The 24,826-nt window shown below is 37.5% G+C and overlaps 1 long non-coding RNA gene across 1 annotated transcript in view; it reads right to left on the bottom strand.

The window, feature by feature from the left end:
• LOC123387994 overlaps positions 1 to 24,490 on the bottom strand; it is a 29,893-nt gene extending 5,403 nt beyond the window's left edge. The window contains exons 1-2 of the long non-coding RNA XR_006602520.1: positions 24,436 to 24,490; positions 8,382 to 8,459 (exon numbers count right to left, since the gene is read on the bottom strand). This is a non-coding gene — a long non-coding RNA (uncharacterized LOC123387994). The remainder of the gene's footprint in view (positions 1 to 8,381; positions 8,460 to 24,435) is intronic.
• Positions 24,491 to 24,826: the final 336 nt, after the last annotated feature.

Below are 24,826 nucleotides of genomic sequence, written 5' to 3'. Positions count from 1 at the left end.
ATCAGGAATGTATAGGCTCCTGGACTTTAATTTGTATCTTTAACCTCCTATAAATATCCCGCTATACTGTAGCAGGTATGTGTTTTTTAGTGTCTTGTCATGAAATTAGCTTCAAGATGAGGGCTGTTCTTTGCTCCCTCTTAAGTACTGATGACTTCAGTTCCCTGTTTCCATTACCAAATGCATGGAGTGTCCCGGCTACTGCACGGTGTGCCACACAATTTAATTATTACCTCATTGATTTTTCATGTATTTCAATTTTCTCCTTTAAGTCATAGCGGCTGTCCGGTTGGGGTGAGGCTTGTTTTTCTTTCCAAGATTTCCTTATGGAATCATTTGGAGTTAAAGATATTTTTGTTTGCCTCTTCACCTCCCCCTATTCTGCCTGCACCCCTCCTCTGGAATGTCTAACTGTGGCAGTCTAGAGGTAAACTGTACATGCAGACAATCCAGAAAGGAACCTTCCTGGTTTGCACCAGATCTTAAAAAGAGAACAATATTCCACTGCTTACTCACCAACAAAAGGTACCTGATTTTTAAATGGTCTCTCTTTAGTATGCATTAAAGATCATGCATAATTTGCATCTATTAGCATTTATTATACCACTGGCACTGGGGAAAGGAAAATGAAAACAATTATTGTATCCTCAGAGGACATTTCTTTACTTATAACTATTTTACAATAAATCATTTTTGCTTATCAGTTTACTGGATATGGCAAATGTAGAAACACTGGAGACCGAGGGGGTTCTAAAAGCCCAGGAATTTACAGAGCAGCCCCACATGTTTTCACTGAAAGCTCTTCAAATACTTCTAACTCATTAAAATGAATTATGTCAATTACCACCAGTAGATCTGGAAAACATTTGAATCTGATGCAAGAGGATTTTTTTTTTCTTCCAATACCACAGAAATTCAGTTCTCTCTAATAGAAGCGAGTTAATGCAGCTTAGACAAAATCTGGATGGAAAAGGGGCCAACTTGCAAGAATAAATCTCAAAATGGGAATAAAGTTGGATCTCTTGTATTCTGACCATGTATTATGGTGTGAGAGGCTTGGAGAACTCAAGAGACCATCTGGTCTATTCCACTGATTTCAGCAAGGGTATACCAAAAGCATCCCAGACCCAAGAGAGGTTATTTTGTTTTTAATATACTCTCAGTGAGACTAGCACAAGAAATAATGTTGTAAACTCTTTAGGCATTCCTCTTCCCCCCTACCCCTACCCCCAAAACACAGATATTTCTACACCACTGGTCTTAGTGATATCCAAGGTCAGTATCCCACTCCAGAAAAGAAAGAGTGCATCCATTTTTTCTTTTATCTCTTATAAAGATGCTCTAAGTATTATTTCAGTGGCCAAAGTAAAACTCGCTATATCCTACAAAGAATTGTAAACAAAAATTTATAGTTATGTAAAGTTAGACACAGATAATATCAGAACAAAGCTGCAATATTTTGGAGGCAAATTTTAAGGATGTGAAGTGTCTTATTTGTGAATTGTAGAATAACATTAGAATAACGGAATCATCACATAAATTAGTACTCATGATGGTGTTGAGAGATAAGGGAGACAGAGGGAAAGAGGAAAGAGGTCTTACTGAGTTACCAAGAAAAAAAAAAATAATAAAATGCTATAGATACTTAGTTTTCAGACCTGAATAACATCCTGAACATAGCTTTAGGCATAGAATAGCATATCTCTCACTATTAAAGATAACACATCAAGTAATGCCTGCAGTTTGGAATCAAGACTGAACCAATCAGAGATGTCTCTTTATACTACTGAGCAGAAATCTAAAAAATTTGGCTTAGGATGGCAATGATAAGCATAAATAAATGAAGAGTTACTTCAAATATAATTAGAGCTGCAGTTCTCAGCACTGATCTGCATGGTTCACAAATATTGTCATAAACTTAGATATTCACCAAGAGTTAATTTCTTACAATAAAAAATGTGATCTTGACAATAAAAGGTATCAGTCTGGAGGTGGGGCTGTACAGGCAGACAATCCAGAAAGGAATCTTCCCAGTTTGCACCAGATCTTAAAAAGAAGACAATATCCCACTGCTCACTCATGACTTCATGAGTTTGCTAACTATTGGATTTGGCTTCAGATAGTATTTACTATTCAGTCTATATATTTCAGTATGATAAATGTAGCTTTTAGAGGACATAATATAAAAGATATTTGTAGATAATGAAGTGCTTGTACAACTATTAGTAACCTTGGGTTTCTATAATTTCTACACTAAAGATTCTCCATGTCTATCTATCAAAAAATATTAGTATTTTTATGTAAGACTTCAAAAGTGACTCATTAGCTTTGGACCAATTTCCTCTCTCTGTCCCATCACTAAGTTGGAGAACGATTTTCCACCTGTTTATACTCCCATACCTACAGGGACAAGAGTAGCATACCTTCTGTACTTCTACAGGGATCCACTGTCCTTCCCATGCACTGTTCTCTCAAAACCAAGTTCTGATAAGAATCAAGGAAATAAGACAGAATCTTCCAGAAACACAATTTAAACATTTTAGTTCCTTAGTAAATGCTCTATTTTTGTATTTTTGGACCTTTTCCTTTTTTTCTTTCTTTCTTTTTTTTTTTTTTTAATTCTGAACTTTCATGAAAACTGCTGCTGTATCTCAGATATGGTTTTTTCCCTCTCTTTTTGGAATGGCTTTCCTAATCTAGAAAGACCTAGTAGGATTTAGTAAGTTTAGCAAGAATTCAGAGAAAAGGAGACATTAAGGTCATACAATTCTGTTTCTAGTTCAGACAACTGACATCTTAGGGACACCCTGGTCACCTGTAGGTGAAAAAAAATAGGGAGGAGTACAAGAATGGGGAGCTAGGGGCGCCTGGGTGACTCAGTGGGTTAACCGTCTGCCTTCAGCTCAAGTCATGATCTCAGGGTCCTGGGATTGAGCCCTGCATCAGGCTTTCTGCTTAGCAGGAAGCCTGCTTCCCCCTCTCCCTGCCTGCCTCTCTGCCTATTTGTGATCTCTCTTTCTGTGTCAAATAAATAAATTAAAAAAAAAAAAAAAAGAATGGGGAGCTAAAGTATCTGTTAATAATAATGTGTCTATTAGCCTGTGTCTCACTTGGGAACATGAGATAGCTAAGGAAAGATTTGGGATTTCTGTCAGTACTAATGCTCTGTTTCTCTATTTAAAAATGCAGAAACATCCATTTTTCAGAAGAGGTGCACTGTTTCAGAATCAAGCCCTGAACCCTCCTTGTGATGATACCAGGTGGGTTCTAGGTTTGAGGTCATTTAAGGACCAGTGAGGGTTTTTGCATCTGTGCTGAGGTTTATATCTTCAGCTGATCATTTGAAATAATTTATGGGAATGTGTATCTGCTCCTTCCTTAGGAAGGAGTTGGAAAATCTCTATAGATCCATTCAAGTCAGCATAGACTTATACATCAATTACTTGAAAGAAATTAGTGGAAGTTTAACAGAAACAGAAAGTATGAACTGTTTGATCACTTCCCTTAAGGAGAAATTCTGGATATATTGTGAAGATATTATCTGTCTACGCTTTTTCATGTAGGCAGGGACACGGGAATAAGCAGTGGGCAAGCCTGCCGAAGTAATTTTCAAGAAAGGAAAATGTAAAAATTTGAAATCCTTTTAGTTCAGTGTTTATTAAAAAAAAAATCATAGAGTAAAGTAGCCATATGTGGATCATACATGAAGTATAGGCAGAAGCTTTCTGTTTTACTTCATCCTCAAATTCAGGGTACTTACCATGAGGTCAAACACAATGTAGGAGCCTAATCAATATTCATTAACTATATGATCAGTTTTTGTTTTTTTTTAAATCCCAGTTATTTAATTCATTGCATCAAAGACTACACAAATCTTGTATCAGGTCATTTTGTTTAACTCTGTAAACAGACAAGCTAAGACTAATACTAGGGACTGATTGCAGAGTGAGCAGTCTCACTAGTTCAGAATGATTATTTTTGAGTCCTATCCTAAATGGTGGCCAACCTTAAGAAATGAACAGAGCTGGCAATTATATGGGACTGAGCACAGTTCTCCAGAAGATGGCAGCTATAATGTAAAAAAAAAAAAAAAAAAAAAAAAAAAAAAAAAAAAAAATATTGAAGAATGAGACCTTTACATTATTTGGGATTTAATGATTTTTAAAAATAACCTCAGAAAAACTTTTAATATTATCCAATATCAGAAAGGATTTCTTTTTAAATGTTGGACTTGGTTTCTATCTATTGAACTATTGAATACATGTCATTCTCCAGTTTCAGAAACTTAAGCAAATGAACCAAGAGAATTGGACACATTTAACAGTTCTTTTTTATCAGCCCAAAACCCTTTAGCCAAGAGTCAGTGGAGCCCAACATCATGGCACATTTCCCCACAATATACTCACACTCAACCAGCACCTAGGAGGGAAAAGTGCGAGGGCTGTTGAGCACTGAGAATTTTTCCAATGAATCACAATTATGTGAACACCTGTGCTAACTAAGTTTGTGCTGATCCACTGTGAAAATTTGCAAAGTGCTCAACAGCCCTGAGAATTTCTCATTTATTATCTCGGGTGGGGTGGTCTGCGGCTGCACATTAGGTTGCAGTGTGAAGCATGTAAGGACACGCATTCAAGACCTCATCTAGGACCTTTTCATTCTACCTGCAGGGTAGAGCTGCAGGGCACTCTGCCTCTTAACAGGCCAGAGTTCTGCTTCTGAATTTCTGCCCAGAAAAGTTAAGGGCAAACACAAGAACCCTTCATCTGCAAATGAAATGATTATAGAACATTCAGTACATTTACTTACATGTCGAGAGGAATTTACCGTAGGATTTACGTTGGGAAGAACCTGGTGATCAGTGATATCTTTATGAATATAAGCTCATCATGTATTTTAACCAACTGAAAAAGTGTCCAAACTCTAAAGGATGAGAACAGACTTTACTCCTAAACATGACTTTTGAACTACCATTAATTTATTTATTTTTCTTAAGAGATAAAGATATAGTGAAACTTGCTAGATCCCAAAGAATCTGTAAGCTAGTTTATTTTTAGAATCAGTGAATGATGAGAAAATAATTTGTGAATGAAGTAATCAGAATAGCTTGTCAAAGGCTGGATGTAAGCAGTGAAATTGAAATCAGTGACTACACTGAACACAGGGGCAACTGTCGATTCCACAATAAACGTTCCATATACGGCTGGGACAGTGGATTTCTTTGAAGGTGTTTTCTGTCTCAAGAACTATAAACTACTGTGTGGTCTCTGAAATGTTAATGCAGTGTCAAGAAGAGAGTTTTTCCGTGTAAACAAATTGATATATTTAGCAAAGATTCTTGAGTGAAATATCCATTCGTTACTTGAATAATTAAGTTTAATAGGAGGCAATAAGCTCAAGGATAGGAAAAAAAAAGAGTAGAGATTACCCCGGGAGTGTAAAGTTTTATTTATTAAGTGATATGGTAGACTCTGGAACGGCATCATTTCTAACAACATCGGGTTCTTACCAGTGGGAGAAATGCCTAGAGAATGCTGGGGCTGGTGCAGTTGTCACTGAAGACCGTTTGGTGCTGGATAACAGAGGAAATGATGAAAGGCCAGCACTGCAGCCCTCGAGTAGTGCTGGGTTGTGAATGTTGGTGGGAGGCACTCGGGAGCAGAATCTAGGCTGAGTACCCTGGCTTGATGCCAAAGATTTTCCTCATAAATACTAACATCTGTCTGCAGCTGGACTCATGACACCCATCTCTAATAGAGGAAAGTGTGAGGTTAGGGGAGCATATGAGGAGGGGAGAAAAGCATTGGCAGGTTGAACTAGATCCCCGTGTCCTGTGTCACCTGCTTTCACCTAAAGATTAGATGTATTGGGTTTTAGGAGCACCAGCCATATGCTAAGCACTTAACATACATTATCTCATTTAATCTTCATAACAATGTAAAAGAGAAGTGGGTTTTATCCTATTTTGCAAGATTCAAAAAAAAGAATGAAAGCTTAGGTTAACTGACCCTCATTTATGTTAAGAGTGAGACTTGAACCCTTGACGAGCCAACGCCAAAACTCAAGACTTTAACTACTACACAATACTGCCTCCCAGTGGCTGGAATTTGGTAAACAGTCAGCCAAGGTCAGCTACTGAAGTTGGTGTTTTTCTTAAGGGAAACTGATTTCAATTCCTCAAATTTAGCTCAGTATCTCAAAGATACATAGAAAGTGGCCTTGCTCATCAGAATTACTGAGATGTTGACTGTCGCTTATTATATAAAAGTGGCTGGTTCCATCCAAGTTCCAAGTGTGATTGTGAGCAAACAAATAGATGACTGTACTGTTTATGAAGTAAATATTTTGAATTAATTCCTACACAAATGTAAATGTGCTTGTTGTTTACCTGAGCATAATCTGTGTAAACAGACTTCCAGCAAGCACAAAAATTCTGCAGTATCAGCATTTTAAACTAGTCTGAGTGTTTCCTTTAGTTGCCAAAAAGCATAAAATAAAAAATGTAAAGAGACAGATTAAAAAACTCAAAAAAAGAAAAAATAAAACACATCTTTCACAAGGATATGAGATATGTATTAGTTCATACAGAATGTCTTGAGGTGTTAAGGAAATTTGTTTTTTGAGTTTTAAATTAGAGGAAAGGCAAAATATATCTGTGTAAGAAGGGACAAGACTTAGTTGTGCACAGAAAGGCTTAGCCAAGAGCAAAATCCTAAAGTAGGTACTTTTCATGTACACACCTAACACACACACACACACAGAGTTGTTCTTCAATGGCCTTTTCTCAACTCTCAATATCCTCTCTCCTCAACTTCCAAAGTATTCACTATTTGGTGCTTCCTCTGGTCCCCTATTCTTCTCTACTTCAAAATCCCACCAGACAGCTTCTTACAGTATAGATTTTTTTCTCTTCACCCATCAAAACATAACAGTGAACTATTCTGTTTTTCCCCCAAGCTATTGTTAGGTAACTGGTTAACAACTTATATGAACATATTCCTACTAAGATCTCAATGAACGATAAAAGTTTAATGTGCTATTTTCCTTACTCGTATTTATCTCACATTATGAACTCTTCCAGATAAAAATGCCTCAAGTCAAAGGAATTAAAATTCCAAATGAAGGGCATTTAGGACCCTGTAGCAGGTTGGTAGAAAAGAGATTTCTGCAAGGCTGCTTTTGCCGCATGTTCCTTGAAATATGTTTTGAAGGTTGATGTTTACTTTACCTGTATTTAGAGCTGACCATAGTGAACAGGTGTATTGAAAAATTATCATCCCTGAGAAGAGAGGTGACTGATAATGGCATTAATGCTGCTGGTTTTTACTTCCTACTAAACAATGCTTCAGTATGCAACTTGTTACACATAAAAGGTTATTAGTGACCTTGAGTCAACCATCTTTGCCTTCTCTAGACATCTCATAGCACTGTAACATTTTAAATTTATAATCGTGTTTACTTTTTAAATCGAGTTTTAAAGTCTCTAACCTAGATAGAGAGATTTAAATGAAGACACAAAAGAGCCTGCAAATGCTTGGATTGATACACATATCACACCAGTTATAACTCATCAGTTAATGTACTAAGATAGCAGAACCATTAGTATCTATCACATTAATTCATAATTCAGGATCTTTAAGTATCTGTGAATCATTGACATGGTACATTGCTATGTCTTTACCACCCACCATGTCACTGCATTGTTTTCATGATATTAATTGAATCTGGGCTATAAGGTCTAAAAGCTTCTGGACGAAGTTCTTCATTCATTATGAAGAGCATATAGTTTCTGCTAGCTCTGCCTTTACTAGACATGGCAGAAGTCCCCTTCCTTCACCCTGACTTCTCTCCGCCACGACGGCTGACATCATCATGGACTCTCCACATTTACCTTACAGGACTGCCAAAGGATGAACTGTTCCAGGGAGGGGTATAATTTATTAGAAAGGCTCATTGTGCTGTCACTGTCGTACTTTGTAACATTTAAAATGTGGTTTTAAACTACTACAAAGGTTTTTAGTACGAAAATTAAAACATCCCAAGCCAGAAAGGGACGGATTCTTCTCCTTCATCCCTAAATTATACAACATAGGCGGCCTTGTTCTCAGTTGAACAATGCATCTATGAATTGTGTTACATTCATATTCATGATGGAAACCTACACAGCCATTAAAAGAAATGAACCAATTCTACATGCATTGACACAAATAAATCTTGAAGAGAATGGTTAGTGAAAAGGCAAGTAGCAGGGTAATGACATTAACTTAAGTTTGAAAATGATTAGAATAGTTTATCATTTATGGGTATCTACATATGTAGTAAGCATATATAAACATGGATATGAAAGTTACACACCAATTTTAAGACAGTGGATATCTTACCCTTAGGGAGGTGGGAAAATGGAAGTAAAGGAACTTCATGACATCAGTTGAAGGGACAACACAGGTTTCCAACACTCTCTGTAACATTTTAGGAGGAAAAAAAAAAAAAGACTTCAAACAACTATGTAAAACTTTTTATAATGCATTAACATTTGTTAGATCTTAGTGAACATGAATTATTATTCTCTGTACTTTATGTGTTTGAAATATTTCATATGTGTTGGAATTATTTCATACCAACAATAATGAGAATGATAAAGGAAACTTCCTGTTTGAAATGGACCTAGTTAGTAATTCTCGATACCGTCTCTTCCAACTATTCTCTCACATTCCCAAGGAGAGATGAGAAAAGATGAAAGGCCACAGTTCAAACTAAGGCAAGCCAACAAGTAAACTCTAGAACCTTGAATCCGGGAGGAGCTCATAGTCAAACTGTCATGGGGCTGAATGGAGAAAAACTTGGACAATATTTAGGTAATAGCAGTGTATGTCTGTCTTGTCCCCTAGTGAACAAAAGTGTGTATATGTAGGAGAACTGTGGGTGTGTGGGTGTGATGCCCAAAACAAAACTTTTTAAGAATAAAATGAAACGTGCTTATTGGAATATTTTGAAATACAGAATGGAGAAAGTAGGAAAGAGGCAACCATGATTACACTGTGTAAAGCTAGCCAGTCCTGTTTTAACAGAGCTATTGTTGCTTCAGGGAGTAGAAAAAAAAGGAGACATTCAATGACACTTCTGTAATTGTACAATGAGGAGGTGATTATGCATATACATGATATATATGTGTGATATATGTATATGATATCTATCTCTCTATCTATATAATGACAGAATATTTTTCTTTTCCACATGAAATGTTTTTTTCAAAAATCTTTTTATTGCTGATTCTTTTCTTAACTTTAGTTCCCTATAGAAACATTCAGTGTCTGGAGAATAAAAAAGAGGGGGAATAAGGCTTTTTAAATTAAAAAAAAAAAAACACAAAAGCATGGCACAACATTGTTGGAAAAAACCAACCTTACATTTTGGGGCTCTGAGTTTAAACCAAATGACTTTGTCTGCATAAAGGGACATTTGTGGAAAGAACTAGAATACCAAAATGAATTTCTGGATGAAGAACTTCTTCCCCTACTTTTATATTGAGGATTTTTTTTTTTTATGATCAGATCATATATTCCTCAAAAAAAAAAAATGGTTTTAAAGGAAACTCTGGTCCACCTTTATCTCTAATGGCCCGGTTGGGAGTTACTATAATAATCCTTTTGCTTTTATGTGGCCATCTGGAGGCCTATTAAAAGGAGTATCTAAAACAGACTCCCCAAGTGTGCTGAGTTTGTACGTGTTCACCAAGTCACCAAAACAGGAGCATTTTTCCTACTGCAGGGAGAAATGACCCTTTACAGAGAGGGGTGGGGTTGGGGGGTGTGGAGAGAGAAAAGACACAGAACCAGCAAGAGGCACAGCTTGACCTTTTCCCCTTGCCATTGTGCACAAGTAGTAAGAATAGTGGTTGATTCTGGTGCATGTATTTCAAGGGTACAAAGATCTACAGCAAGGTTTCTTTACACCTCTGGGGCTCTGTGATGAGATGGAAGAGGTTAGGGAATGTGGGAACGGGAAACATTGAGAATTTAATGAAGCATCATGTTTCAACTGGATAATATTCCGTTTTGATTTGTGAGGAAAGCAAATATGAAATATTGAAATAATATTTCAAGTTCCCAGTTTTGTGGCTCAAATGGATATATTTTTCTTGCCTTTCTGAAAACTACACCTTTCATCAGAAGTCTAATCCAACAGAGTTTAGGACATAAGGGTAAGTTGTGAAACGGAATTTGATAAAAGTTGGCATTTGTCTTCAGTAGATTATTAAAATCACCACAGTAAGAAATCTGCTCATAAAGACGGAACAAGTTAGCAGGGGCTGGATATCATTTGTCCAAAATAGAGTCTTTTCTCTATACTCATTAACCATCTCGCCCAGGAATGTGGTTGAATCCTATTAAACCTGATACATCAAAAATTAAAAAAAAAAAAAATTAGTTGCTGTCTCCAACTGCACGACAACTCAGATCTAGGACCAAATAAGATGCATTAATTGCTTTACTGCTTCACCGCAAAGCCACTCTTAAAACATAATTCCTTAATGAAGTCCGTTAATTTGTTCACGGCAGTACACAAGCTGTTCAAAATGACACAGAATTGCACTCTGTTTTCTAACCCCTGCAGTTTCTTCTGTTAGTCACTCTGTCTTGTGTTGTTATCCCATGGATAGTAATTATTTTATAGTGGCTGTAATTAGGAGAGAATTAGGCTTGGTAAACAAAACCTGCCTTCTCCTGTTAATAGCTAAGGATAATAAATTTGGCTCTGACATTCACTATATTTGGACAAGCCTTGGCCTACTTCCAGTTTTCCCAATAAGAACTTTATTATATAATTATGCCTTGGAGGGGCTCATATTACAAGGTAATTTTTTTTTGTAAAGACACATATTGCATGGCTTCCAGCCAGTAAATGATATACTGTAATATATGCCTCCAATAAATGTTTTAAACAAAATCTCTCTAAGCAATATTCCGCTAGAGCTACATACTGCTCTTCAGCATATATTATTTACAGAATTTGTTCCTTGAGTTTTTCATAATGTAAATTATTTTTTTACTCACATTGTCTAACATTATGACAAGTCGCTAAAAAGGGGGCCTGAATTGTTTCTATCAGCAAATGACATATTTGGGTCTTCAACGTCCTATACCCCAGTTCCTGACGGTGGTATCCGTCAGAGGGTACCAAAAAAGTGTGTGTATTCTTTTGTAAAGACTGGCTGTTATTTTGCACAAGTGATGTTATATTTTCTTGAAACAATTGATTTCCTTTTCCATTTTTAACACAAGTGAAATAAAATTATTGTGTCCCACTGCAAGCCAGATCTCTGATGATTCATTTGCCTTTGATTGAACCCGGCCTGAAAAGGTCACTCAAACTTGTATAGATCCACAATAAAAATAACATCACAAAGTGCTAAAGTGAAGAAAACTACACTGAAAATAGGTTCAAAAGCAGAATCATAGAAATAAAACATTTACTTAGAAAAACTCATGAGAAAAGAGACATAAGTGTCATTAATTTCATAGCAAGAAAAGAGGTCCATGTAAATGTAAAGAAATGGAAAAGAAAGACAAAATATCCTGTTTTTTTTAGAATTTAAATTCATAGAGAATAATTCTTAATTTTTTTCATATTCAGCATAAAGAGGTTACAAAGAAGGACAATAGGATTTTCAAAGGTATTTTGGAATTTTTTTCCCACACCCAGATTATATTAGAAACTGATGTAAAGTGGAAACAGCTCATACATGTAAAATCCACCCCCTAACCCTCAAGAGATAAAATAGGTCTTAATGACTTGCAAACTAAAGGCAAGAATTTTGTCACTGGGATTAGCTCAATATCTGCCTCGGTTACTCCCATTCCCTTAGCATGTGTATCAGCATCCCTCCTAAAGAAGGAGCTGGCTGGTTTCTGAGATGGTTATTAACATTGATTAGGACTCCCCATTTACTTGGTTAGACGTTCAAAGGGCCCTGATGTGGAAATTCATATGTATTGTGTATATTCAAAAAGCCTTTCTTCAAATGAGATTCCGTCCTGATTCTGGCCTCTCTATTCCCCTTTCTGGAGAAGAGCATAAGGGGCTGCATTTATTCTTCTGCTAAAATATAACCCTCACTCTCTGCAGAGGGTGACTTAAGTTGTGTTACATATATTCTAAAATCAGAAATTTCATTGACCTCCCTTCTCTCCATTTCTGCCCTGGGGTTGACCACAGCATGGAACCGAGAGACATCTCTAATTATTTTTACAAAGTTCTCTACTTATTTTCACAAAGTCTTGCACCTAACGAAAAAAAAAATCGATGTGTGTCTATTATATTTCTGTTTGCTAAATAGCACAGAGTTTCGGCATTGAAATTTAATGCTCCCTTTAGGAAAAGTAATTACAATTATTGTTCATTTCCAAGAATACCAATCTCTGACAGTAAGTTTAAACTATCAAAAATGCATATTCTAAGCTGACATGATTGCTGGGGAAATTATTGGTAATTCAGTTCAATGGAGCATTTATTGAGTATCTACTACATTCACTGAAGTGTCCTGAGAACAGGAAAATTTTAAGTAGGCAAGATTTGTTTTCCTACTAGTTTAAGTAGCTAGAAGCCCTTAATCCAAGAGCATGCTTATCCTTGAGAAATTCCAGAAGGATGTAGGGGAAAATCCTATCTCCCACACTGACAGTGGCTGCTACTACCACTGCAGCTTCTTTTCTTTGCTCTTTAGAAGAAACAAAAGCACAGTGAGATTAAGTTGCACACTCAAAACAATGCAGTAAATCAATGGTGAAAGATTGTCCAGGACCAGTGATTCAGAAGCCAATCCTCTATGTGTAGCTCCTGTCCTGTTCTGCTCTTTCCCTGTCATATTAGAATTATGCTGATAAGCTCTCTAATTAGAAAAAAATACTAATTTTACTACTGCTGGTTAGTAGGTACTAAATCTTCATTCCTTGTATTAACAGTAATCACAAAAATAGAGCAAGAAAATGGGGAAGTATGGCAGGTTTGCACATGCTAACATATATTTTCCACCTAAGAAAATGACCTTTATGGAACTCATATCATTAAATGACAGTTTTCACATTTTAGCTAGAAAAATAAGTTATGTCTCAGGGTGGTTTTGTTTTTGGTTTTGGTTTTGGTTTTCGGGAAGTCCCTTTATAAGGACGCATAGACTACCACTATGTACTTCGTGAATGGCTGAAATAATTATCTTGACTAGTCTGTAAATACACTGTCAGAGAGATTCTTTGGATTTTGAAGGCACATATTGGCATTCAAATCAAAGACTTTTTGTCTACATAATGAATTTGGGGGAAAAAAGCACAAAAATAATGACTTGAAAAATGACAGAATCATAGACACTAGAGATTTGGAAAGACCTATGACGTCATTTTATTTAGTTGCTCTCACATAGCTCTCTGAGAGACTTTAGTGCACTGACATTTAGCATCCTTCTGGAATTGTGTGTTTTACTTCCGAGGAGACACTTGCACTGTACCACTTCAAAGAGAGAAACCTTAAGTCTGGACATGCTAACAGGCCGTGGTCCTACCCCTGTATGCAACATACCAGCCAGGTGAAGATCTTTTCTCCCTTCCATGACCTGTTATGTCCTTGAGACTTCCTGGTAACAAAAGTCCCTTCTAACTTCAAAGCGTATGACAGTCCTATGGAGTTGGGTCATGATTTGGCCACTCTATTAAGTTGTTTTAATCCATCCTCATAAATCAATCCCTTTAGCTCTTCATCATGGTGGTGACGATTTTGTGACATCTTCCCATTTTTTGACAGATTCTCATATTGGAATCTCTCTTCCCTGAGCAGAATCCTAGGTGTGGACTGGGTCTTGGCAAGTCCCGAAGAATCGTAATGTCCCATTAACGTTGCAGGTATTAGTACACTAAGCTGTGGAATGCAGAAGCTCCTGAATTGAAAGAAGGAAAGAAAACCTCAGGTGTAATGTTTTGCTGACCTTTCATCCTGTACAGGGCATTCACAACGGAAAGCATCCCATCCTCACACAAGGCACAATAATATATGGTCTGGCTAGAAAAGACCAAAAAAGTCAGTTTGTATCAGAGCAGTTAACTTGGCTTCCACAATTCCTCCCCTGCTGCTCTCCTAGTCCCACTTTGGCTGTATTTCACTCCATTAACTACAGCAATGGGTATGTGCTCTCAATAAATGTGTGTGGGTGTGTATATGTGTTTGTATTTGAAAAGAGTTTAGGCAGACAACTCCAAATAGCTCCAAAAGTGATTATACAATTAAAGAAACTATTTCCCTGCTGTTGATGGTTATTTCTTAAAATATTATCTGTCAACCTAGGCCACTGAGATTGATGTTCTGAATATATTTCTCTCTTTAAACCCTAAGGAAAGATCGTCTTCATGTGCCTGCCCTAACTTCATCACTCTTATCCTAGATCTTTCTTATAGTCTGATTGTGAGATTAATTCCCAGAGGGCTATCAACATCCACTGCGATGTTAAAGAAACCGGTTCAGGTTCGGGTCTTGTAAGGTTCTGAACTCTCTGCAGACTGTTCTGAGCACTTTGAACTGAAGTTTTGGATTTTTCTATTAGCCAGTGGAAATGGTAAAGGAACTCAAACACAGTGATTTCCAGCTGCAGCGAGCTTGGCACAATCTGAGCTCCTTAGACAGGGCAAAGAGCAATTTGGGGTTTACCTGGGAAGGTTAGTATAGTCACAGCATGTTTTAATTTTTGCTGAGAAAACATAGTATTTGGGGCACAGACTTAGTGCTTGGAAACTTGAGCCTTAAGTAAGTTGGACTAGGTCTGTTTTATATTGACTGTTGTGTGCCGTGTGATGGAGCACTCAAAAATCTGCTTGAGAAGATCTGTGGTCATTACTCAGTAGCCAATTAAATCAAGAAAGTTCAATACCTTTGTCCATTGACATTTTGAGAAAATATTGAGAAAACCAACATAATTTCTTAAGCTGAGTTTTATATAGAAGGCCAGGCATAGGCTTTGGGAAATGGACCTGAAATGTTTTCCTAAGGTGCTCAGTAGGAAATGATGATGAGTAGTACGTTGGTGTCCAAGCTTTGAGGAATTTTGGGAGACATCTTTTTACCTAGTAAATGACTCTCCTCTCTCAATTCAGCAGTTCCTAGGTGTCTTTTGTAGGGAATAAGGCCTTACACATCTTAAAGTGAGGTTTACACTACAAATATATTCAGCAACATTTTAGTTTAAACTAAGCTTTAAATGGCTGATCATTTATAATGTATGGGTCTTAAGGAGGGAGCATAAAGGCCCCAGAAGAGATGTCATTAAGGCAGGAACAAGAGACCTAACATTCTAAAGACAAGCTTGACATTTTTCTTAATTGCAACTTTCTCAGATCAAGGATTGGGGGACTTTGAGGGAAAAAAAATCACTTTGCCCTGAACCTCAGTTTCTTTATCTGTAAAATGTGGGGTTAGAGGTGATGTGTCCAGTAGCCTTTTTATTTTCCCCTCAATATGAAAACCACACCTTCTTCTTTTTTTTTTTTAAGATTTTATTTATTTATTTGACACAGAGAGAGAGAGATCACAAGTAGGCAGAGCAGCAGACAGAGAGAGAGGGGGAAGCAGGCTCCCAGCTGAGCAGAGAGCTCCATGCAGGGTTCAATCCCAGGACCCTGAGACCATGACTTGAGCAGAAGACAGCAGCTTAGCCCACCGAGCCACCCAGGTGCCCCACCACACCTCCTTCTTAGGTAGCTTCTACTCTTTGGACTACATGCATGAGAACCTAACCTCACTGGCCCAGTATGCATCTCTTTCTAAAGAAGCTTAATTTAAGCAGAAACATACAGAAGTAGGAGAGAGTCTGCCACATGGTGAAGGAGGCCCCTGGAGAACATGCATACTGACTCCTCCACTGCCGAGGTCTGTACCCCATTTCTTTCTTCTTGGAACTTGATAGCCCAGCCACTCTTTCAATTCTATGAGAGAAAGCATTCATGTTGTGGGGGTGGTGGTTAGGAAGAGCAGAGGGAGAAAGAGAATCCCAGGCAGGTTCCATTCTTAGCAAGGATCCCCTGGTGGGGGATGCGTGGGGCGGTGGGGTGGGGGATGCTAGATTGCATAAGTCTGAGATCATGACCTGAGCTGAAACCAACAGTGAGAAGCTCAACCAACTGGGCCACCCAGGCTTCCTTGTTTGTTCACCTTCTAACTCAGTGCATAACTCACAGCAGGCTAGTCCCAACAAACGGGGCATGGGAGGTAGGGAAGGCGGTGTGGGAGGTGGTAAAGAGGTAGACCTGGGTTTCAGTTTCTGGTTTATTTTGTCCTATCCCCACCACCTTCAGCAAGTTTTTGAAAACTCCTCTTTTAAAACGCCTCTTTTAAAGAGGCCATAACAGCCACCACCTTTTTTTGTTGTTGTATACAAACACGTAGAAGCCGTAGGGAGAGACGTTTGCTGAAACAATTGAAAAGTAGATCTCAAGGGTGTACCAAATAAATATCGATGAGGCATTAATACGCGTCAGAAAATGTTCTAGATGTATATCATTTCCATTTCATTGGAAAGATTACCTGTACTGATCTTTCTCCCATGCTATATAAAATAGTGACTGTAAACTTCAAAAGGGCTATGCATATTCTAGTATATCTCCCCCAGATACCTGTCATTCTGTCCCTTAAGGAGGTAAGTTCAGTTCCACCTCTGGGCCACTGTGCTTGCTGATCCCTCCGTCATATGCTCTTCCGCCAGCATTTCAAGTAACTGTCTTCTTTCCTTTATTCAGATCCGGCTTAAGGGGCATCTTCTGGATGATCAGTCTTTCCCTTTAGCACCTATTTCTTCCACTGCACTTATCCCTACATGAAATTATCTTTGTTTAAATGTTCCTATTAGTTATATAGATCCCTCATATCCCTCCATCAAATTATAGTCCCCGCAAAGATAAGGATTATATTTTCTTTGCCTTAGGTCCCAACATGTCATAGTTGTTTTATTATTAATTATTATTATCATTATTTTAGTGAATGACTGTAATTTGGGAGAATGCGTAGTTGGTACTTGGCAACTTCTCAATCAATAGTTTGGACTTCTGGAATACTGGTCTTTAAATCCTAAGCCTTCAAATTTCTCTCAGAGAAGAAACAGCATGGATGACTTTCCTTACTTGTGATGACGTCTGAGGAGAAGCCAGCAGAAGACAAACCGAGGTGGGATGTGCTCATTAGCTGCATCTGCCCTGCTGCTGGCAGGCACCGCAGAAGGCGAGTGTGTTGATGGTTTGAGGGGAAAATGTGGGGTCCCTGGCGTGGTGAAAAGCCACCCTAGTTCTGCCTACAATCCCCGTGGGGTTCATTCGCTTGAAAGAGTAACATCGGTGCATTCAACTGAAAGTACCAGATTCAGAGAGACGAGCCCTAGACACAAGTGGCAGCCACATGTTTGTCCTTAGCGATGGTCCTGGCTGCGGACCGATTCCAGAAAAGCGTGAGGCAGCCTGGGAACTTGAAAGGCCAGAGCAGCAGTAGCAGCAGTTATCTTTTTTCATGTTTTTCATAACAAATAATAGCACATTGTGAAGAAGCACAAGGGAGAAGGATGCCAAGCAGGGCCCCTGAAAATAAAACCAAGAATTCCCGAAGATGCGCAGGTTAACAAAGGGAAAATGCAGCTGTTGTGAAAGCGGTCTGTGTCCAAATGTCTGCCTGGTACCTGGCGGACGCCTTCACTTAGCTCTCGCTGTCCCTGAGCAGAGGCGAGAGGGATGCTGGTAATAACAAGGACGGTCCCCGATGACGGCAAGTCTAATTACAGGAGGAAAAAAAAAAGTGCAGGGAAAGAAAGAGTTTGGTTTTCCCAAGACGTCATTTTATTACCAGCCTGACACGGCAACTTTAAGGGTCATTTCTTTACGGTCACTAAAATACCAAAACAGTCGGAAAAATAGCACAGAGGCCATAGCCAAAGCCCCTGATGCTTCGTTTCTGAAAACATTTTCCCACAATGGCAGCTTTTAAAAATTGTTTTTCTCCTTTTAATTAAAGAAACAATTTTGTTCCTCTGGATGTCTGCAAACAGTCACCAGGATAAAAAGAAGAGGCAGAGTGGGAGGGGACAAGTGAAGAAATAAACACACACGCAGAGAAAGAGAGACAGGGAGGGACAGACACCCAGAGGTTTAAAGCATTAAGAAAAGAAAAACAGAAGGCCATTTTGGGGGGAGAAATTTTCTGTAAAGTAGGAAAAGTCTTGCCATGTATATTAAATTAGATTTTTCTTGAATGAGTAATAATCCTTTAAAATGTCTGTCCCGAATCATGAAATATGCTAAAAAGGGAAAGATAATGAATACTATAAATCTACAGAAGGTTCTCTTGAAATATTACTATTTTCCCACAGATTATTCTAGGGGAAAACATTGATTATAGTTATCATACAGTTGTAAATGAATACAATGTCATTTTTCTCTTTTTTTTAAGATTTTATTTATTTATTTGACAGAGATCACAAGTAGGCAGAAAGGCAGGCAGAGAGAGAGGAAGGGAAGCAGGCTCCCTGCTGAGCAGAGAGCCGGATGCAGAGCTCGATCCCATGACCTAAGCTGAAAGCAGAGGCTTTACCCGCTGAGCCACCCAGGCACCCCAATGTCATTTTTCTTAACGTTAATGATAATCTCACTTTTTAGTAACTCAGACAGGACAACCTCAATTAGTCTGAATTCATGAGGCTTTACCATGTACTCAGTGAAGTGTTTAGAAAGAGGAGGTAAACTATATGTTAAGTACATATATTAAAACTACAAATATCCTCAGAGAGTAAGTATCTACCACAGAGTTGCTTGTAAAGCAAATTTCTGCATATCAAATCTTGCAATTCCATTTCTTCCTTCACAAAATCTGACATGCTTCTGCTGAGAAACTGGAGTCACAGAGCTTCAAAATCACATTTAATGGTACTGCAAACCTTCATTAGTTGCACATGAAATAGCAAAGTGATTTTTTCTGGTAAAATAACAATTATCAGCACTCAAATTACATAACACAATATATATTTTAACTGTAAATTCCTGAAACCATGTTTTTTACTTGCTTGCTTTTGTTTTTCCTCTTGCCTCAATTGTACCAAAAGATGTGGCATAAAAGTGAAAATCTTTAGACCTTTTGCTGTAGTGGGCATATTATTTCATTACCTTAGGCAATGGAGAATGGAGCCATGTCAAAAAAGCACATTTTTCTTTCTCGAGCATCTTGATGAAGTAAGTTCTAAATTTGCTTTTTTTCTCTCTCTGATGCTGGCATTTCATTTTCCTTCTATAAAATTAGGCAATTGATTTCTGCTCTCAAGGTCTTATATGTTAAAAGCATATATTTTAGTTTGTAGACCTTTAGAATATTTTTACATTACAAAACTGACTCCTATCTGATCTCCCTACTTTCAGTCTCTCCTCCTCCTTCCATTATTCTGTGCAGTAGGATTAATCTTTTTTTTTAAGATTTTGTTTATTCATTCATTCATTCATTCATTCATGCATTCATTTATTCATTTATTCATTTATTGGAGACCAAGAGAGTGCATGCATGAGCAGGATAGGGGAGAGGCAGAGGGGGAGGGAGAGGGAAAGAATCTCAAGCAGACTCCACTATGAGCATGGAACCATAAGCAGGGTTCAATCTCACCACCCTGAGATCATGACCTGAGCCCAAACCAGACTTTCAACCAACTGAGCCACCCAGGTCCCCTGTAAGAATAATCTTCTAGAAAAGAGGTAAGATCATGTTACTAGAATATTTTAAAAAACCTTCAAGTGGATTTTCATTGTTCTCAGAAAAAAATCCAAGTTCATTTCCATGGCCAATGAGGCCCTGATTGACCTACTACAGCTGCACCAGCCTCTTCCCCTACCACTCAACTATTTCTTTCACTAAGCTCTTTACCTATCCTAGGCGGGAATTCTTACTTCTGCCTGGAATGACTTTTACCCTCCTTTACCTTTGAGTCTCACTTCAAATGTCACCTTCCCAGAGAGACCTTCCTTGGCCTAACTTCTAAAGAACCTCCTTCAGTTACTGTGTCCTCCCCTTGCTATTTCCTCCAACTGCACTCTTCACAGTCTGTCTTTTTCTTGTTTCATAATGTGTTTGATTTATATTGTCTGCCACTCCCAGCCTACTATTAGAATAAATCTCCATGTAAGGAAAGATCTTGTTTCATCAAAGTATGTGCTTTGTCTGTTCTGTTCGCTTCTATATCCCAGAACCCAGCATGGTGCTTGATATATAGTTGATACCCAATGAGTAAATGAGTTAATTCCTTGATGACGAGAGAGCTCTATCATTCCTTTATGAAATCATTGAACTTCCAAAGAGGGAGAGTGGTACAAGGTAAGACTTCACAAATCCTGATCAGATTCTATGGACAAAGAGATCTGTAAGAATTTTTATTTTTACTAATAAGATTTAACCTAGCTTTTATTCCTAACATAGCTTCTTGCTGTGTTTGAGTTCTTTTGTCAAAGAGCTACAGATGTCTGTGACTTTCAAAATGGCCTTATTCTTGACACGATGAAGCTCAGGAAGCATAAAGAACTGGTGTAAGAGCTAATTTAACACCCATCACTACTCATCAGTGGTACTGCTGCAGTGATGATTACCATTACTCAGATTTAGAACCCAATCCCTTGTAGACAGCATCCCCAGTTATTCTAATAAATAAAAATTCCAATATTACCCAGATATTTCTGGCAACAGTTTTTTTTTTTGAGTGAGATTTTAGAGAGATGGAAGGTACAAAACCAATAATGAATAAATTAAAAATTAAAAAATAAGTTTTTTTGTTGGCTATATTGAGGTTTTGATGAATCTAACCATACCTTAGAGAATAATCTAATAGTCTATTCATATCTTAGGGAATAGAATATTCATACCTAGAGAATGTATAATAGGTGTGTCTGTAACTCTAATGAGACGACTCATGCTGAGCCCCCAGACAGCTTCTGATGGTGATTGGTTATCAAAAATATCAACTACTTGATTCAAGAGTTGAAGATTTGGGCCAGCCCTACCTCTCTGGAGCCCTACCTCTCAGGAGAAAAGTGGAAGAAAGGAGAAAGGGGACCAAAGATTGAAACCTTAATACAACTCTGGACACTATTCTCCCCTAGATCTTATTCTATGTGTCTCTTCTTTTGGCTGGGCTTCTTGATCTGTATCCTTTATAATAAAACCATAATTTTAACTATAGTACTTTTTTGAATTGTTATATTCTAGTGAAGGGGTTGTGGAAACCCCCACATTTTTGGCCAGTCAGAGGTGCAGGTGGCCTGGGCACCCCCCAAATAAAGCTGGTAACACATTAGGGTGGTCCCCTGGACGAATGAGCCTTTAACCTGTGAAGCTTGATGCTAACTCTAGGTAGTTAATGTTAGAACCAACTGTACTACAGTACACCCAATTGAAGGTGAACAAAATAGTTACCTATTCCTTTAATATTTTAAAACTAATTTAAATTCTCCAATCCCTTCATTCTTCAGAACTGCAGAGATTTCATTTCCCTCTCCAGTATTTCTTTTATTTGTATAATATATTTATTATGCTTAAAAGCTCCTAATAATAGAGTGCCTTAGTCACAGGAAGATCAAAATCCACTTGCATGGTGTAAAAGGCAAGGATGAAACAGAAATAGTTACTGGAGTTGAGGAATGATAAGGAGTTGAATATAAAAGAAGGGGGAGTGGGGTTATGAACATTGGGGAGGGTATGTGCTTTGGTGAGTGCTGTGAAGTGTGTAAACCTGGCGATTCACAGACCTGTACCCCTGGGGATAAAAATACATGTTTATTAAAAAAAAGAAAAAAATTAAAAAAAAAATAAATAAATTTTTTTTAAAAAAGGCAAAAAAAAAAAAAAAACCAACTTAGTTTTGGGCTTCCTAGAAGCTAAGGCAAAAAGGAAACATGAATTAATAGTCAAGTAGGATGTCATATCAATACACAATCTGATTGTGCATTTCAGTGGAATTCATTGTATTTTTTTAAATTTAAATTCAATTAATTAACGTACAGTGTATCACCCTTTTACCTCCTCCCCTGACTCCTCTTCCCTCCAACAACTGTCAGATTGTTTCCTATGATTAAGAGTCTCTTATGGTTTGTCTCCCTCTCTGATTTCATCTTGTTTTATTTTTCCCTCCCTTCCCCTATGATCCTCTGTTTTGTTTTGTAAACTCCATATATGAGTGAGATCATATGATAATTGTCTTTCTCTGATTGACTTAGTTCTTTTAGCATAATACCCTCTAATTCTATCCATGTTGTTACAAATGGCAAGATTTCTTTCTTTCTTTCTTTTTTCTTTCTTTCTTTCTTTCTTCCTTTCTTTCTCTCTTTTTTGATATCTGAGTAGTATTCCATTGTATATATATTCCACATCTTCTTTATCCCTTCACCTGTTGATGGGCATCTGGGCTCTTCCATAGTCTGGCTATTGTAAACATTGCTGCTATATTTCTAATGGCTTGTGCAGAGGTACTTATGGCTGCTTATGGCTGCTATGTCTTTTAATAATTTGAACTAATGGTTCCAGATCAATTTATATTTCTTTGTCCATTCAACAAATTTTATTGAGCACTAAGTAAGGACTAGGCACTGAACTAGATACTGGATATTAGGGTATGTCAGTTCATAAGACAGAACAGTTCCTAAAGACAGAAACAGTCCCTATTCTAATGGAGCTCACAGCCTATTGGCAAAGGCCAAGATACTCCAAGGAACAGATAAATGTGAGTGATTATAAATTGTGGGTTTTTAAAAATCTCTCCTTATGATTTTTCTCTTTCCTCAACGATGCACTTCAAATATGGTTATAACTCTTTCCCCTTATTTTCCAAGTGACTGCTGAGAGCATGCATGTATATCTTACAAACTTTTACTATTGGTTTGGGGATATTAATGTGAAAATAATGCACAGAGTTTAAAACAACTTAATCTAACTATTGGATGTCGTTCTTTCAAAAATTATCCATTATTACAGAATTATACATAGGAAGTCCATTCTGGGCCATCTTCTTCCAGTCCCTAACATACCACCATGTTGCTGTGGCCTGCTTTCTCCTTTCAGAGAACCCCACTTCATTCTGTTCCTCATTTCACTTAAAAATCCCTGCGACTTTATCTTGAAAACCTTTCTTATAACTCATTCTCTTTCTTTCAGATAATGCCCAAGGAATGTGGCTACCTGTGCATAGCCAACAGATTCATTAAGGTGTATCCCTATATAAAATAACAGTCTTCTTTTTATTACATCCCCACTCCACCATCAAATGCAAAAATATCTTCAGGGTAAGAAACACATCACAATACTGGAAATGTACTACAAATATCAATACTGAAGTCTTTATTTTTCTTAAACACTCCTCCTTGTCTATTGCATTATTCTCTTTTCTTCTGTCCAAGTACCAAAGACTGCTCAGAATATATTTTAACTAATATTTAGTTTACATATTTATTAATAGAAATGTAATTAGTCATGTGAGCAAAGATTATGGATTTTATTTATCCTGGTTTTTTACCTCTATTAACATGTTATTTAGACATTTGGATCTATTTCTATCTCTATATCTATCATCTATCTGTATGTCTATCTTTATATAGAAGAATATTATGTTTATATATGTGTGTATATACATATGTATATAAATAAAAACATATATATAATTATATTATGCTATGGAAAGCTTGATATTGAAAAAACAAGTGAAAAGGTCATAGGGATAGCTTCATTTTATTTTATTTTTCTTCTGTTAGGTATTGGTATGGTTAGGTACTGTATGCAAAATTATTTAAACCATCCTTTTTTAAATGGCCAAATAAGTGATCGAATGTTTATTTTCTTACAGAAATAAAATGTTATTTGCCTTACTTGATTAATTAATTTTGCATAATGTAAACCTAGGTATTGACTTAATATTCCCTCCACCAAGAACACTTCCTATTGAGATGACGTCAAAGGACTCTGCAGTGTGGACAGACCCATAAATCTACCTAGTTTCATACTGAGATGAAGATCTCCAAACTCAAATTCGGTATAGGTCATAAGCAGTGTAATGAATCACATTCTCCAAAGGCATTTGACCTGACTGCAAATTATTTCCGTGTTTTGTAGATGCAATAGACTGTCTCAGGAAACTTTGTCCCTCTTGCCTATAATCCCTGGGGGATAATGTGTGGGCATTCTGGGCCCAGGTGGCATGGCTACTGGATTCTGACTTGGGTATCCTCTCCTGGACTACAATGTATCCAGTTTTATCGGACTACATTTAGCTTTCAAGAAGTTTTGAAGTGCCTGTCATGTACGCAGCACTTGAACAAGAGAGCCAGGAGGAGAAACCATCATTGGATCTTTAGAAGTCAGTTGAAAACTACCACACACCCAAAAAAAGAGACAAAAACTCACATTTAGAAATTCTCTTCTCTTGTGCAGGAAGTGGCTCACTACAGTTTCTTCTCAGTGTAATACTCTAACACAGTTGGTTGCCAGACACCGCTTAGCTATTATCATACAAAGCAAATAATGTTTAAACCTAGCAATTTCCTGTTTGTAGAGAAAACACAGAGCATATAGGAAGAGAGGGGCAGATTTAGCATTGGTTAAGACTTTAATGCCAAAAAATGAAATACTAATGTAGACCAAAATAAACCACTATAAAATCTGCCTGTCAAAACAGGACTTATGTCTGTGCTCTGTAGAAGCAGAAATAGCCTTTGAATGTTTTCTCCTACATAGACTTCCACAAAAGCTGCTAACAGCTGTGGAGACAGTGCCGAATGGATTTGATGTTGGAGTC

Source organism: Mustela putorius, unplaced genomic scaffold, assembly GCF_011764305.1.
Source record: "Mustela putorius furo isolate JIRA1106 unplaced genomic scaffold, ASM1176430v1.1 tig00003869_pilon_pilon_pilon, whole genome shotgun sequence".
Classification (NCBI taxonomy): domain Eukaryota; kingdom Metazoa; phylum Chordata; class Mammalia; order Carnivora; family Mustelidae; genus Mustela; species Mustela putorius.
Note: the sequence above shows the minus strand (reverse complement) of the source record. Positions and strands in the feature narration are given on the sequence as shown.